The following is a 16157-nucleotide window of genomic DNA, read 5'->3' as shown; positions in this document are numbered from 1 at the left end:
CCTTCCTCTCCTGTTGTCCTTCCTATGTCACCATTCATGATACCAATTCCCATACCTCCTACCCTACAGCAGGTGTGCCCCAGGGCTCTGTCCTTTCTCCTCTCCTATATCTCCTGCACACCCCTGATATGCCCAAACCAACCCCATCCATCCATCTCCTTCAATATGCTGGTGGCATCACCTTTCTTGCCCTCTGTCCTACCCTTCAAAGGTCCCAGCGCAACCTCCAAACCCATTTACACCAGTTCACTGCTTGGTGCAACCAGTGGCTCCTTCGAATCAATCTTTCCAAAACCCAGGCAATCATTTTGGAATGTACCATGCCCTCCCTCTGGCTCCATGATTTCTGCCTCACCATCTATGACCATTTTATCCAAATTACCCCCACCTTGAAATACCTTGGACTCACTGTTGACTGTCACCTCACCTGGACTTCCCATCTCCTTACCATCCAACGCAAAGCCAACAATAAACTCTGCCTCCTAAAATTCCTGTCCAGGCGAACACGAGGATTGCACCCTTCCACCATTCTGTATAGCTACAAATCCTTGACCCATCCCATCCTTTGTTACACCAGTGTTGCATGGATCTCTGCCCCTCCTAAATTCTATAGAGCCCTCCAAATGCTTGAATGCCATGCACTCTGCCTCACTTTCGATTTTTGTCGCCTGTCCCCCATGAGGATCCTCTATGACCTCATCCCCTTCCCACATCTCCTCCTCTTCCTTGAACACATCCATATCCTCTACACTAACCAACACCTCAATCCCTCTCACTCCATGGTTTCTCCTTTCCTCTCCTCTCCCCACCTGCTGCCGTGCCTTTACCGATGTGTGCCACCCTCTCTCCATCACCACACCCTCCACCTCATCTCCCAAAGAACCTTCCAATGTCTCCCCATCCCGAATGATGTGCTTCGCCCTGATATTCATCCTTCCTTCCAACCCTGACCCTCGTCTTCCCCTCCTCTCCTCCCTTGGGCTCCCTCTCCTTCCCCTCCCCCCACTGCTGTTCCCTCCCTCCTCCTCCCTGTCCTTCTCACTTCTCCCTTTCCAGTCCTTGCGCTCCCTCCACATCTCTTGCCCCTTGGTGTGCTACCAACTCCACCCCTTCCTGCTCCCCCTCCTCTGTCAACCCCCATCTCTCTTTCCTCTCTGCCTCCACTCTGAGCACCCCTCCCTTGGCATACCCTTCACATTTTAATTCACTTACTTCATCGTGTTTTGGTGCCCACTGTGTACATAACGTAAGTACAGTGTGTGTTCAGTATCGCCACCCCATACTGCGAACGCCATTTTTAATAGCGCTATTCGTGCCGCAGTGGCCCCTGTGACCGAGCGGTTGTAGGCGCTTCAGTCCGGAACTGCGCTACTGCTACAGTCGCAGGTTCGAATCCTGCCTCGGGCATGGATGTGTGTGATGTCCTGGGGTTAGGTAGGTTTAAGTAGTTCTAAGTCTAGGGGACTGATGACCTCGGATGTTAAGTCCCATAGTGCTTAGAGCCATTTGAACCATATTCGTGCCGCCAGTGTTTACGTGCTATGTCTTCATCGAGTGCTATTTTAAATGTATGTGGATTCTATGTAAACATGCCTTGTCAAACCATCCCTATTTTTGTATATTAAAACTCCAATTATTTCCCCTTCTCATGTGTAAATTACATCTTTTATCCCCATATTTTATTTATGTACTATTCCCCTGTGATCTTTATGTAATTTTTTGACTGAAGAGCGACGAGTTCTGTCGCTGCCACCCTACCCCTGCTCACATGGTGCAGGGGAATGAAATGACAATAAAGTGAAAAAAAACCTTCAGAACAGGAAGAATCCGGATACACCCCTGATAGACTCGACTTTTCAGATATTCCGACAACCATGAGCCTCATGGATTTTGGTTGGGGATCTTGAAATTGCCTAGGGATGATGCGGTCTTTGCCGAATGTTTCTCGAAGCAAATCTTTCACTTGGCAAGCGACATGTGATATCGACCCATCTTGGATGAAAACAGTGGTGTGGACACAAATGCATTCTTCGAAACTGGAATCAGGTGTGGCACAACGAGGTCCTTATAACATGCAGAGGATGTCACTGTACACCTAAGAGGCCCGTGAGGTGTCATCTCCTCGAAGAAAAACGTACTGAGAATGGACTAGCTTGTGAAACCACACCACACAGTCACATAAGATGAGTGTGGTGGACGTTCCTGCACAACATGTAACTGAGCAGAGATCCAAACGCAACGGTTCTGTGTATTCACAGCCCCGTGCAGAGTGAAATATGCCTCGTCCATCCAAAGAATACTCCCCGTCCACATGTCATCCATTTCCATGCGTGCCAAAAAACGAAGAGCAAAGCCACGGCTTTGTAACCTACCTTGGGAATACACTTGGTGCACATTCTGAATCTTGTAAAGATACCAATGTAAAATGCGCCGCAAAATCTTTTGAACTGTTGGTCAGGGGAGAGACAATTCCCGTGACACAGCTCGAGGACTGGCTGGAGAGTTTGAGGCGTGTATTGCACTTTCGGCTAAGCTACAAAAACTCCATCGGCAACTGCCATGCGAATGTGCTGCCTTCCTATCCCTACTGCACGACCTGATTCATCTGTTTCTTCAGATTCCTTGATCATATTCTTAAGCCCATTTATTGACATGAGACCTCTTGACAGCTGTTTCTGGCAGCGATATTCCGCAATGCAGCGCTACTATTGCTGCCGTTCTGATAAAACAGTTTTACTAGTAGTGCACCGTCTCCTTCTCGTCAGACATCGCGTTTCATACGGGAAACCTCAACATTCTTAGCGCTTTACACCAACAGTCACTTCGCAAAAGAAATCAACAAGTTTCGTCAAGCGACAAACAGCATACTGACGTCAAAACAGGAGACATTTCACATTCTAACTGCTTACAGCCCCATATTTTCACCACGGAACTATCATTTTTTCAGCTTACTCCGCGAGCGCACCGATTAATGAACATACTAAGTTTCAGCGTCTTGCAATGTATACGACCCGTACTGTAGCACTCGGAACGCCATCAGATTAATTATAACCAGCCGGTAGCAGTGTAGCTGATGTCATGTTGGGAGACAAGCGTATCTTCAGCATACTCATCGTGAAGATGCAGAAGTCAATAAAAATTTCGACATAAACATCCTGTTTCATTTTGACAGTAAACTGAATAAGTAGGCCCAAGTGATGGTAAGAAAAACGTCATCAAAACATAAGAGAACTGTCCTCGGCCTAAAGTAAACCCTCCACTCACTGTGGGTTAAGCCGGGATCACACACGCAACAAATATGTCGCCGCAGGTAGTGGCATACTGCAGTTACACGTGTGAACTCTTAGTTTTTCTAGGTGCAATTTAATAGACGCAACTTCTGTCATGCCACCAAAAAGTGCAACTTGGTTGTCCTTTGGTGCGCCACTTCCCTTCCGCCACTGCTCCCTAGTGGCAGTATTTTGAAACACGAGCATTCTGCCGCAGTCATAGTAGACTAATTGCTGTTCTGCTCCATTCGATTTCAGTGAGTTTTCATTTTATTACTGAAAAACATTGAAAACAGTGGTCGGCAGGTGCATTTTCGCAGTTTCTGAAACTACAAGAACAGCAACTTATGTTTGATTTTCTGCAACAGTGAGTGTGTGTGTGTGTGTGTGTGTTTGTGTGTGTGTGAGTGAGTGTGTGTGTGTGTGTGTGTGTGGAAGGGGTGGGGTGGGGGGAGGGGAGTAATATTTGCGAACCAATGAAGTATCCCACAGTCTTCCAAGATTTTTTGGACGAATACATAAATAAACTGAATATACGAAACCAAAAAAGTGAATCGTATAGACTTCGTGATTTGTGAGACTAAGCATTGTATAAATTGTGAAGTATATGCAGGAAATAGCTCCCCAGTCTGATGTGGCAGATGTTAAACTAAAAATTAGTGATTTTAAATGTCTATACCAATTAATACAATAAAATTCTAAAATCTTGGAAGAGTGGCGTGTCTGTAGCTGATATTTACATGCCACCTGTTGGTTAGTTTGCCACTGCAGACACTATTTTCGTCTCTGTGTGTTATTTATTTTATAAATGTGTTTGCGACACGTAATTTATTCCTGTGCAGAATCTATTTTTGGATACAGCATTTGGGTTTCGTCTTCCTCTTGTCACAGTCCTAATGCCATAATATGCACTATAACATTCATACCAGCCCACATGATTTCAGTTGACGCCATATTTAAAGCTGCGCAACTACGGGAGTGAGTCAAATGAAAACCTTAAATTTTTAATAACAAATCAAAATTTCGCGCCGTTATCCTGTAAGTTGGCAAGCGTGCTACAAACAGCGTGCAGAATGGCCTGTAGGTGGTAGCATAGTGTAGATGCACACATACCGTCGCAGTATCAGTATAAAGATGTCCGCCCCACTTGCGACTTGCACCAGGGAAGAACAGCGTTCTGTTATTCGGTTTATGCGTAGTGAAGGCTTGAAACCTATTGAAATTCATCGACGAATTAAGGTTCAGTACGGTGATGCATGTTCGTCACAGCAGCAATGGAAAATGCTCCTCGTCCAGGTCAGGCACGACGAGTTGTGACTCCACAGAACATTGCAGCAGTTGAAGCCATAGAAATCATCTGTGGCCTGTAATCAAATCAAAGCGACGTGGATTGCTGTCAGCAGGTGTCCTTTTGCAACATGACAATCCAAGGCCCCACACTGCCCGTACAACAGTTGCAACAATCACAGACCTGCATTTTGAGTGTCTTCCTCATCCACCATACTCACCAGACCTTGCCCCAAGTGATTTCCATATGTTTGGACCACTCAAAGACGCAATGGGAGGAAAGAAGTTCCGTTCTGATGAAGAGGTACGCCACGCGGTGCATGAGTGGTTGCGCTGCCTACCAAAAGAATTTTTTTCTAAAGGAATTTATGCACTTCGTAAGCGCTGGAGGACTTGCATTGAGCGTGTGAAGGTTGCCGCCTCAAGCTGTGGCACCGCATTAGTTGCGTGTGTGTGCCCGATTTTAGGAGCTTCATTGGGCGATCACTGCACCCGACGCCTTGCATCGTTTGAAAAGGGGTAAAATCGCTACTCAGAGGATAACGCTATGCACCCCCAGTCAATCACTCTCCAGTTTCTGTGTTGTTTGACTCATTGAAGCTATGCAGCTTTGTGCTGCTGTGAGCAACGGCCTTTTGCGTGATATCTGACACCAAATTTAAACTGTACTCAGTTCCCTTCAGGTATGCCACATCCAACTGCTGCCGCTCATTGTTGAACAGATCCTGCACAGCCACCATATTTCCTTTTCCGAGATGTTAACTACAAAGCTTCATCTGCTATTCCAAACAGACCCAGACATAACGAGTTTGTTTGCGTGGGCATCCTCTGCAGCAAGCACTGAATTTTGCAAATAAAAGCGCCTTCTCTTGCTGCACTCTATTTTATTTTCCCAGACGTGTTTCGCCTTTTTTCACTTTAAGGCATCATCAGTGGGGTCTATAATGATACAGTTAAGATACACTTTAGTTTTGATATGTATTACTCGTAGATTATAAAACAGTTCACTTCTCGCTTTTTATGTAAATAAGTTATTACTTACGGTTCTTCCCGTTTTTAACATCGATGTTTCCTCTCATCTGGTCGCATGGAGGTTGCACTACCCTTCTATTTACGAAACATAAGCATGTTTTTTTTATGTTTCGAACGTTTTTCTTCCCACTTTACATTCTGTTTGCACTTGTTGTTTTGATACACTATCAGTCTTCTGTCACTAATATAGACGTAACACTAACATAGACATAACTACTTTGAGTTCGCTGTGTATCTCATCCTGTTTGGTTTGTTTGCGTACACGTACATGATGCCAACCTAACGGAGTATATGCTGAAAATTAATGTCTATTCATTTCTGTTATGTTTATATCTGTGTCTGTGTGGGTGTGCGTATGTGAGTGAGGGTGAGAATGACTGTGTGAGAGAGAGACAGAGACAGAGAGACCCTTTCCACTTACGTGTCCATGAACCTATCCACGAGATATTTAACCAAAACTCAAATCGAAGGAAAAAAAATCCGTGCAGGGAAACGCTCTCTCTCTCTCTCTCTCTCTCTCTCTCTCTCTCTCTCTCACTCACTCATTCACTCCTGGAAATTGAAATAAGAACACCGTGAATTCATTGTCCCAGGAAGGGGAAACTTTATTGACACATTCCTGGGGTCAGATACATCACATGATCACACTGACAGAATCACAGGCACATAGACACAGGCAACAGAGCATGCACAATTTCGGCACTAGTACAGTGAATATCCACCTTTCGCAGCAATGCAGGCTGCTATTCTCCCATGGAGACGATCGTAGAGATGCTGGATGTAGTCCTGTGGAACGGCTTGCCATGCCATTTCCACCTGGCGCCTCAGTTAGACCAGCGTTCGGGCTGGACGTGCAGACCGCGTGAGACGACGCTTCATCCAGTCCCAAACATGCTCAATGGGGGACAGATCCGGAGATCTTGCTGGCCAGGGTAGTTGACTTACACCTTCTAGAGCACGTTGGGTGGCACGGGATACATGCGGACGTGCATTGTCCTGTTGGAACAGCAAGTTCCCTTGCCGGTCTAGGAATGGTAGAACGATGGGTTCGATGACGGTTTGGATGTACCGTGCACTATTCAGTGTCCCCTCGACGATCACCAGTGGTGTACGGCCAGTGTAGGAGATCGCTCCCCACACCATGATGCCGGGTGTTGGCCCTGTGTGCCTCGGTCGTATGCAGTCCTGATTGTGGCGCTCACCTGCACGGCGCCAAACACGCATACGACCATCATTGGCACCAAGGCAGAAGCGACTCTCATCGCTGAAGACGACACGTCTCCATTCGTCCCTCCATTCACGCCTGTCGCGACACCACTGGAGGCGGGCTGCACGATGTTGGGGCGTGAGCGGAAGACGGCCTAACGGTGTGCGGGACCGTAGCCCAGCTTCATGGAGACGGTTGCGAATGGTCCTCGCCCATACCCCAGGAGCAACAGTGTCCCTAATTTGCTGGGAAGTGGCGGTGCGGTTCCCTACGGCACTGCGTAGGATCCTACGGTCTTGGCGTGCATCCGTGCGTCGCTGCGGTCCGGTCCCAGCCCGACGGGCACGTGCACCTTCCGCCGACCACTGGCGACAACATCGATGTACTGTTGAGACCTCACGCCCCACGTGTTGAGCAATTCGGCGGTACGTCCACCCGGCCTCCCGCATGCCCACTATACGCCCTCGCTCAAAGTCCGTCAACTGCACATACGGTTCACGTCCACGCTGTCGCGGCATGCTACCAGTGTTAAAGACTGCGATGGAGCTCCGTATGCCACGGCAAACTGGCTGACACTGACGGCGGCGGTGCACAAATGCTGCGCAGCTAGCGCCATTCGACGGCCAACACCGCGGTTCCTGGTGTGTCCGCTGTGCCGTGCGTGTGATGATTGCTTGTACAGCCCTCTCGCAGTGTCCGGAGCAAGTATGGTGGGTCTGACACACCAGTGTCAATGTGTTCTTTTTTCCATTTCCAGGAGTATATATATATATATATATATATATATATATATATATATTTTTTTTTTTTTTTTTTGTGTACAAAACAAATAGATCCAGACATATTCTATTGGAATTAGAAAGGACGGTTTAGCGGCCCAGTCGAGGTGCTACATAGTGCCTAAGCGTTTGGCGAACGGGGCAAGTTAGCGTGCAGCCCTATAAAACAGAGATAAGAAATGAGCTCGCTTGAAACCCGCCAAAGAGTCCTGTGACGTCATCTCCGAACTCGTCGTCTCCGTGTGCCCGTACAGTCGACCCGAGAGCTCCGCTGCTGGCCACTCATCACCTGGGTCTGTTATCGGGTACAAGTGGACTCGACTCGCTCAGCAAGGAGAGCAAGTACACAAGTTCGCAAGTACACTAAAGCGACTAAGAAACTGGTATAGGCATGCGTACTCAAATACAGAGATATGTAAACAGACAGAGCACGGCGCTGCGGTCGGCAACGCTTAACCCAACAAGTGTATGGCGCAGTTTTTAGATCGGTTACTGCTGCTACAATGGCAGGTTATCAAGATTTAAGTGAGTCTGAACGTGGTGCTATAGACGGCGCGCGATCGATGGGACACAGCATCTCCGAGGTATCGATGAAGTGGAGATTTTCGTGTACGGCCATTTCACGAGTATACCGTGAATATCAGGAATCCGGTAAAACACCCAATTTTCGACATCGCTGCACCCGGAAAAATATCCTGCAAGTACGGAACCAACGACGACTGAAGAGAATCGTTCAACGTGACAGAAGTGCAACCCTTCCCCAAATTGCGGCAGATTTCAGTGCTGGGCCATCAACAAGTGTCAGCGAGCGAACCATTCAACGAAACATCATCGACATGCGCTTTTGGAGCCGAAGGCCCACTCGTGTACCTTTAATGACTACATGACACAAAGCTATACGCCTCGCATTGGACTGTTGATGACTGGAAACATGTTACCTGGTCGGACGAGTCTCGTTTCAAATTGTATCGAGCGGATGGACGTGTAAGGGTATGGAGACAACCTCATGCATCCATGGACCCTTCTTGTCAGCAGGGGACTGTTCAAACTGGTGAAGGCTCTGTAATGGTGTGGGGCGTGTGCAGTTGGAGTTATACGGAACCCCTGATACGACTCTGACAAGTGACACGTATGTAGGCATCCTGGTGATCACGTGCATCCATTCATGTCCCTTGTGCATTCCGACGGAGCTGGGCAATTCCTCAGATCTGAAGAACATCCTCATAACTGCCGCAGCCTCCAAGCCCCCACTTGAACCACTATAACTTTTAGAGCACGCTACTGCATGCTTTTCTTGCTACAGTTTCTCTCTGTCTTCATTGTTGGACATTTTCCTTGTTGCACATGGTGGCAGTGTTTAAATATAATTTCTACATCTAAAACGTTACCTGAGTCAATATCAGTAACAGATGCAACTCCATACAGAGATTTGTGACCCGTTTTCATCCAGGTCCCATCTACAGACACACAGAGGTCGGTAACATTTGTAGGATATTCACTGTCATGAATATGTACCCCAGGATCTATTCCTTTTGGCTTATTTCCACCAATTCCTCCACTGCTTTCTTCATAGAAACTTTGGCAGTATCGCATACAGCTTCAGACTTTTCTCTGTTTATTTATTCAAACCTTGCACAAGGTGGAGGCACGTTCAGAAACCACACAATAACTTACGTCCTCCCCTGCCCTGTCCAAGGCATCTCAGAACATATGCTAACCTAAAATTGCTTTCATAGGTGCCAGTGCCAGTTTTTTTGGAGGAGGAAAATGAAAATTCATAGCCACACGAATTATAAATTAATTTAAAATCACAAGATGTTTCCACTCTTCTTTCTTCAACAAAAATCATACATTCCGTATTTTTACAGCTAACACGTGAACATGAAAACTTTATAGCCTGGCAGAGAAGCTCTAAATCAATAAGTCTAAACGCAGTGGAATCAGTATCAATATCATTCATGCACCTTTACAATTATCCTGTCCCAAGTTTCGATGCTGAAGCTGAGAGCTTATGTTAGTCATTTAGAGCTGCTTCTCCTTTTTTGTTTGTAAACCGATTTCCATGAATCCTCCGTTTCCTAAACACAGTTTTTCCACCACCCGTTATGCATAAATCTTGACTTCCATCTACTAATATGTGTTAGTATTATCAAAACGTAAATAAACCACATGCATGGAAGTTTTCAGGCAAAGATATAGATGTCAGCCTGAGATATAGATGTCAGCCAAAGATATCGAAAGAAAATAGCCTTCTCACTGACGAAAATTCTGCTGAAGCATGCAGTTTCACAAATGTCGGAAAAGGTGGGAGTTGGCCTCCAGTGCAGAGTTACTCAATTTAACAATTTAAAGGCATTTATAAAGCTGCTATTACGATGAAACTCACACACAATATAGGTTAAACTGTGTAGACCAAGAAAACAATATTTTAGAAAAATCGATTTTTTGGACCAAAATCCATTACATCCCCCCCTTAAAAGCTCAGAAATTTAAAATTTTGCACTTCATGAAACAAAAAAGACGTTATATCTTATGACTGCAATACCTACGATTTACAGTAAGAATCAGTGATCCACTGGTGATCAGATCATACTAGATAATGAAGGTGCCACACTTAAGTCAAATATATATTATGCTCATACATTGACATAATACACTAAGATATAACTACAACTCGGTAATTTTTTTAACGCGGATCTGAGTTGTATATAAGCTGTGATGACATGAATAGGACTGTCCACACTAAGTATATCCCGAATACAAAATATGTAAGTAGCTACCATCTGGACTATGTTGTTACTGACTACCCGGCGTTGCTTGGGTATATATTTATTCCAGTCACCTGTTAGTCCATCTCCTCCTTCCCCCTCCATCGATCTCCTCCAGCCCTTCGCCCTGCCCATCTGCTCCGACCTCTCTCTCTGTCCAACCCCACCCCCACCCCTCCTATATCGCTGGCCATCTGCGCCCCCCCCCTCCCCTTCTCTCTGTCCAGCACCTCCTTCCCGCCTGTAAGTCCATCTTCTCTTCCCCTCTCTAAGTTCATCTTTTCACCCCATCCCTAATCCATCTCCTCCACCCTCTCTCTCTCTCCACCTCTTCCTCCATCCTATCCGTGTCCATCTCGTCCGTCCTGCTCTCTATACATCTCCTCCTCACCTTCTCTCACCACCACCGAGTTATCACCCCCACCACAGCAGCAGACTGGCGGTTCTGACCCCCACAGTATTTCTTTCCAGATAGTAAGTAATATTTGTACCAGGTTTGGTTGAAACAGACCTGGGGGGTTTAGAGCAGCTTCTTTCCCGCCACTTTGCCAAAGTATGCACATTTCACATAGATTCAACATATGCTACACATATTTGTACATATACCAGTATTTCACATATATCTATAGCGAATTTCGCCTGCAGTTTCGATGTTTATCTACTGAACTATGTGTCCTACACCGATATAACTTGGTAAGTACATTCAGTGGCATACGTAGATACTGTCTGCAAAATGTGTTGCGAATAGAATTAGTAGCACAGAAGTAATAAATTTAAACGCCATACATTATACGGCAGCTTTTCACGAATCTCATTGTTTATGACGTCATATTTCCTGAAGCCATGTCTCGTACAATTACATAATTTTGCAGATACAGTCACTGGTATATGTGAATATTGTATGCAAGTGTCAACGTAACATCATCGATAAGGGTTTTCGGAGCTGAAGGCCCACTCACGTACCCTTGATGACTGCACGACACGAAGCTTTACGCCTCGCCTGGGCCCGTGAACACCGAAATTGGAATGTTGACTGCAAGCATGTTGTCTGATCGACGAGTCTCGCTTCAAATTGTATCGAGTGGATGGACGTGTACGGGTATGGAGAACCTCATGAATCCAAGGACCCTGCATGTCAACGGGGAACTGTGCAAGCTGGTGGGGGCTCTGTAATGGTGTGTTTCGTGTGCAGTTGGAGTGATATGGTACCTCTCTTACGTCTAGATACGACTCTGACGGGGGACACGTATGGAAGCATCTTGTCAGATCACCTGCATCCATTCATGTCCCTTTTGCATTCCGACGGACTTGGGCAAATTCCAGCAGGAACTCTTCCGCCGGCCACCAAACTCTCCAGACACGAACTTTATAGAGCATATCTGGGATGCTTTGCAACGTGCTGTTCAGAAGAGATCTCCACCCCCTCGTACTCTTACGGATTTATGGACAGCCCTGCAGGATTCATGGTGTCAGTTCCCTCCAGCACTACTTCAGACATTAGTCGAGTCCACGCCGCGTCGTGTTGAGGCACTTCTCCGTGCTCGCGGGGACCCTACACGATGTGTGGCAGGTGTACCGGTTTCTTTGGCTCTTTAGTGTATAAATCGTATGGTTTCGACGCATTTACTCATAAAAATTTTCATCTCTGTAATAGGTGGCATGTGAAAATGGGCAAGCCACTGAAAAATTTAGCCAAACAAGATCGCACAAAATAGTTTCGATTATATATCCTCCTCAGTCCTGAGCTTAGATTTTACGAATAAAAAGTTTATGTTGTTGGTCAGTGTATTCTCCTGGGACCACATAAGATTTAAATACTAAATTAAAATAATTGTGATACGCTAGAATTTCAGATCATGTTGAAAGTGAATACTGTTTATATTAGGAAATAACTGAAATATATGCAATAATCCGAAAACTCAATACTAAGCACCTAAAATCATGAAAACGATACCATGTAATGTGAAAGTATAGGTCGTTGCCGAATGTAGTCCCAGTGCCATATCGCTGTATTGCTTCGATCAGCCGGCCGAGGTGGCCGAGCGGTTCTAGGCGCTACAGTCTGGAACCGCGCGACTGCTACGGTCGCAGGTTCGAATCCTGCCTCGGGCATGGATGTGTGTGATGTCCTTAGGTTAGTTAGGTTTAAGTAGTTCTAAGTTCTAGGGGACTGATGACCTCAGAAGATAAGTCCCATAGTGCTCAGAGCCATTTGAACCATTTTTTGTTTCGATCGAATAAACAATCACTTATTTGATAGCGTAGGGTTTATTAAGATATAACACAATGTTCTAAGCACATTCTACTCAAAAATTATTAACAACAAACAGAAATTACTTTTATTTCTCGAATACATGCTGACACTGTGATAAACAGCTATTTAAGCAGACGCTGCCACCTACTGGGAATATGCAGAAACGAAAACAAGTGATGCACTGAAATCACATGGTATAAAGTACATGCTACAATCAAGCACAGAGAGCTTCGTTTATTCCCTGAGTTAGGAGAAATAAAATTTTCGTGTAGCATATAATGCTGAGGAGGCTGTAATGAGGCCCGCACCACAGAATTAAAACAGAGAATTTTTTTATTTTAAATGTTTGTGGTGCAGGCCTCTAGCCTGCGCGTAAATGTGGCCTTGCCCGGTCAAGTATATGAAGGGGCAAAAAAGTGGCCCAGAGAGCAGAGTTCCAGGATAAAGGAAACACAGCAGAGGAAAGGAAATGCAGTACTAATCTGACTATATCAGATGATGAACGTGACCACCACACATCTCTTGGCACTTTTGGGCCCTGGTCAGCAAGTTGCTGAAGGCGGATCGACGCTGGGCTGCTGGAATTGTTGCAGTCTCATCCGAAATATTCTGCTGCAGTTTTTGAAGACTGTGAGAGTTGTTGCATCATATCTTAGACTTGAGAGCTCCCCACACAAAGTAATCGCACACTGACAGATCATGTGACCTGATTGGCCAGCTGGGGCTGCTAACAACTCCGTTAGGCGCGAAAATTGTATAAATGTGTTCGGAGATTCGGCCGGCTGTATGGGCGTGCGGTAGACCTCTGAAGCATTTTCTGGCGAGCTACAGCTTCATTTTTTGGTGTGCGGGCACGTTTCGGAATGTTTTTTACCTTGTTCAAAACAGATCCTGTCTGACGCCATTTTCAGACTAAGCGTTGCATGGTACCGTTTGCTGGCACTTTGACACCATGAAACTTCTCAGCAAACAACAAATCACACCGATTTCACGACTCTGATGTCACGTAAATTTCCACAACGAACACCCGCCGCTCCACTGTGAGTACCATCGTCCCCTTTGCACTGCTTCACTCACACTGACAGTCCACACTAAGCTCTGAACCGTGGCCCACGCGTAAGACAGGCCGCGGCGCGCACGTCACGAAGGTAGTCCTGAACTCGCTCGCTCGCTCAGATCAGTAGACAAAATGCGTTTCTAAACCCGTTAACTCGCAGCTGGGCGAGTAAGTTCTAACGAGAATTGCATCTTCCACTGCAATCTGCTATCATGAAGTCTTACTGGTTAACAGTAATACAACAAAATTTAATTTACGATCAATACTCGATATAAATGGTATAACGGCTTGTTTATAGCATTTAGTTTCTTCTGCTTAACAGTACTCATTACATGCTGGAAGTGGTGCCTTATGCAACTGATAATCATATTAGCATGATTTTATTTTACTGTAAGCCAGTACAGCCGTAACAAATTATAAGTAGGCCAACGGACTTTCGCTCATTATAGGACTAATAACAGTAAGATTCCATAATAGCGGATTCCAGTAGAAGATTCAGTTTTCGTTTGTACGGACATGCCTAGTGACGTGTTAATAGGTGTAGAAACGTAGTTTGTCTGCTGATGTGAGCGAGTGAGCGAGCGCAGGCCTACCTTCGTGACGCACGCGCCGCGGCCTGTCTTTCTCGTAGGCCTCGCTCTGAACCGATGTGCATCACATGGCGGGCGTACAGATGATGTGTGCCCCACGGGGTGTGGTTACATGCATACATTCACGTCCAATCGTATCCACTCGTCCACACTTTTATTTGCCCCACCCCGTAGAATTAACAGTGACAGTCAGCGTCTACAAAGAAGAGCGGCACGAAGGGTCACACGTTTGTTTGACTCAAGGGCGAGCGTCAAGAAAATGTAGAAAAACCTGAACTGGCAAACTCTTGAAGATCCGTTACTGCCTACTTTCAAAATTTCGAGAACTAGTTTAAGGTGAAGAGTCTAGAGACATTTTTCATCCCACTATGTGTCGCTCTCTGGGGAGGGGGAGGGGGGGGGGGCGTGAAGACAAAGGCAGAACGAAAATTTCCGTAGTGGGACTGGGATCCGATCACGCAACCTCTCGCTTTCCAAGCACTCGTTTTATCGATAGACCATCACGCCCGACTATCTGAGAAGTAGTAGCTTGTTATTCGAACACAAAAGCAAATACTTTTAATCGGAAATACGCAAACCCTATACCATAGGAATGGATTCAGCTCGGCAAAAAAACGAAAGAGTTAGTGATTGAATCCAACATAGACCTGCAAGTACTACGGAGAGAAACTGGATACATATTTGGAGCGATATGAGGGAAACTGCAAAGTTGCGCTCAGACACAATTGAACATAGGCTCACTGAACTAGAGGTATATCGTCCCCTTCCATGAGGACACTGGTCGCTTTGGAGTGCTGTAGACGGTGTAGAAATGGTATCACAATTTCACGTTACCCGCCATTGTTGAAACAAGTCATGAGAGTGAATGGGTGCGTACGTGCCAGTCGTCTGAAGATAACTTCTAAAGAGCAGTATAGAGATACAGCTAAAACGCAATATATTGCAACTTAACTATATCTTCAGATAATACAAAGACAATGGCTTTCAAAGAATTCAGTCAGATCGAAAATAATAATAAATTAGAAAATTTTAGAATAAGTATCCCACTTCAGTTACCTAGAATGTGATATTAGTTTTAACTGTGACACAGACATTGAGAAGAAGTTAACAGATATCAAGCTGTCTGCGGAACGGTTGGAAGAACTTTGGGAGAAAAAAACAAGAAAAGAAACGCAAACGAAATTTTGTAAACTTATGGCTGTACCTACTCTTGTATAAGGATCCAATTAATGGAAAACAACAAAAAAAGAAAAATAACTTATACAAGCAGCAGAGATTATGTTCACGAGAGATGTAAGAGGCTGGAATAAAATGGATAAAATAAGGAGTGGAACAATAAGATCAGATTTAAATATCTTTTCAGTTAATGACAATATACAAGAGAATAGAATGGACAGATCGTGTTGAGAGAATGACAGAAAAAATATTTCCAAAAGAGATAATGAATTATAGGCCGATTGGAAAGAGAGGACCATGTGGACCTCGTAGCAGATGGATTGATGATAGAGACCGTAATAGGTTATTACAACATCTAATCTTTGGCTGGAGATGATGATTATTATTATTATTCCTATTAACTTTACGGATTACATTCTATTCGTCTTCTTTGATATCTGTCTTAATTCGAGCATAAACTAGACGTACCGCGCTACCCTGCTCTGTGCCTCTCCTTTAATCTGCTGCTAACTTCTGCATTTTTAATTTCACCCAGCATTCCAAGCCTTGTTCCTCGTATCCTCCTCTTCCCTGTAATCTTTGGTTTGGTGGCTCTTCGTTGGAGATGATTTCTTCGCAATGTTCCAGCCAACATGTTTCCTACATTCTTATCATTTCCTCTATTTTTCTTTCTTCTCTTCGGCGCGGAGACGTAACAGAATGACAGAAAAGAGCTATCGTGTCTGGACGTACCCATGA

This window comes from Schistocerca americana, chromosome X, assembly GCF_021461395.2.
Source record: "Schistocerca americana isolate TAMUIC-IGC-003095 chromosome X, iqSchAmer2.1, whole genome shotgun sequence".
Taxonomy (NCBI): domain Eukaryota; kingdom Metazoa; phylum Arthropoda; class Insecta; order Orthoptera; family Acrididae; genus Schistocerca; species Schistocerca americana.
This window is presented reverse-complemented; position numbering follows the sequence as displayed.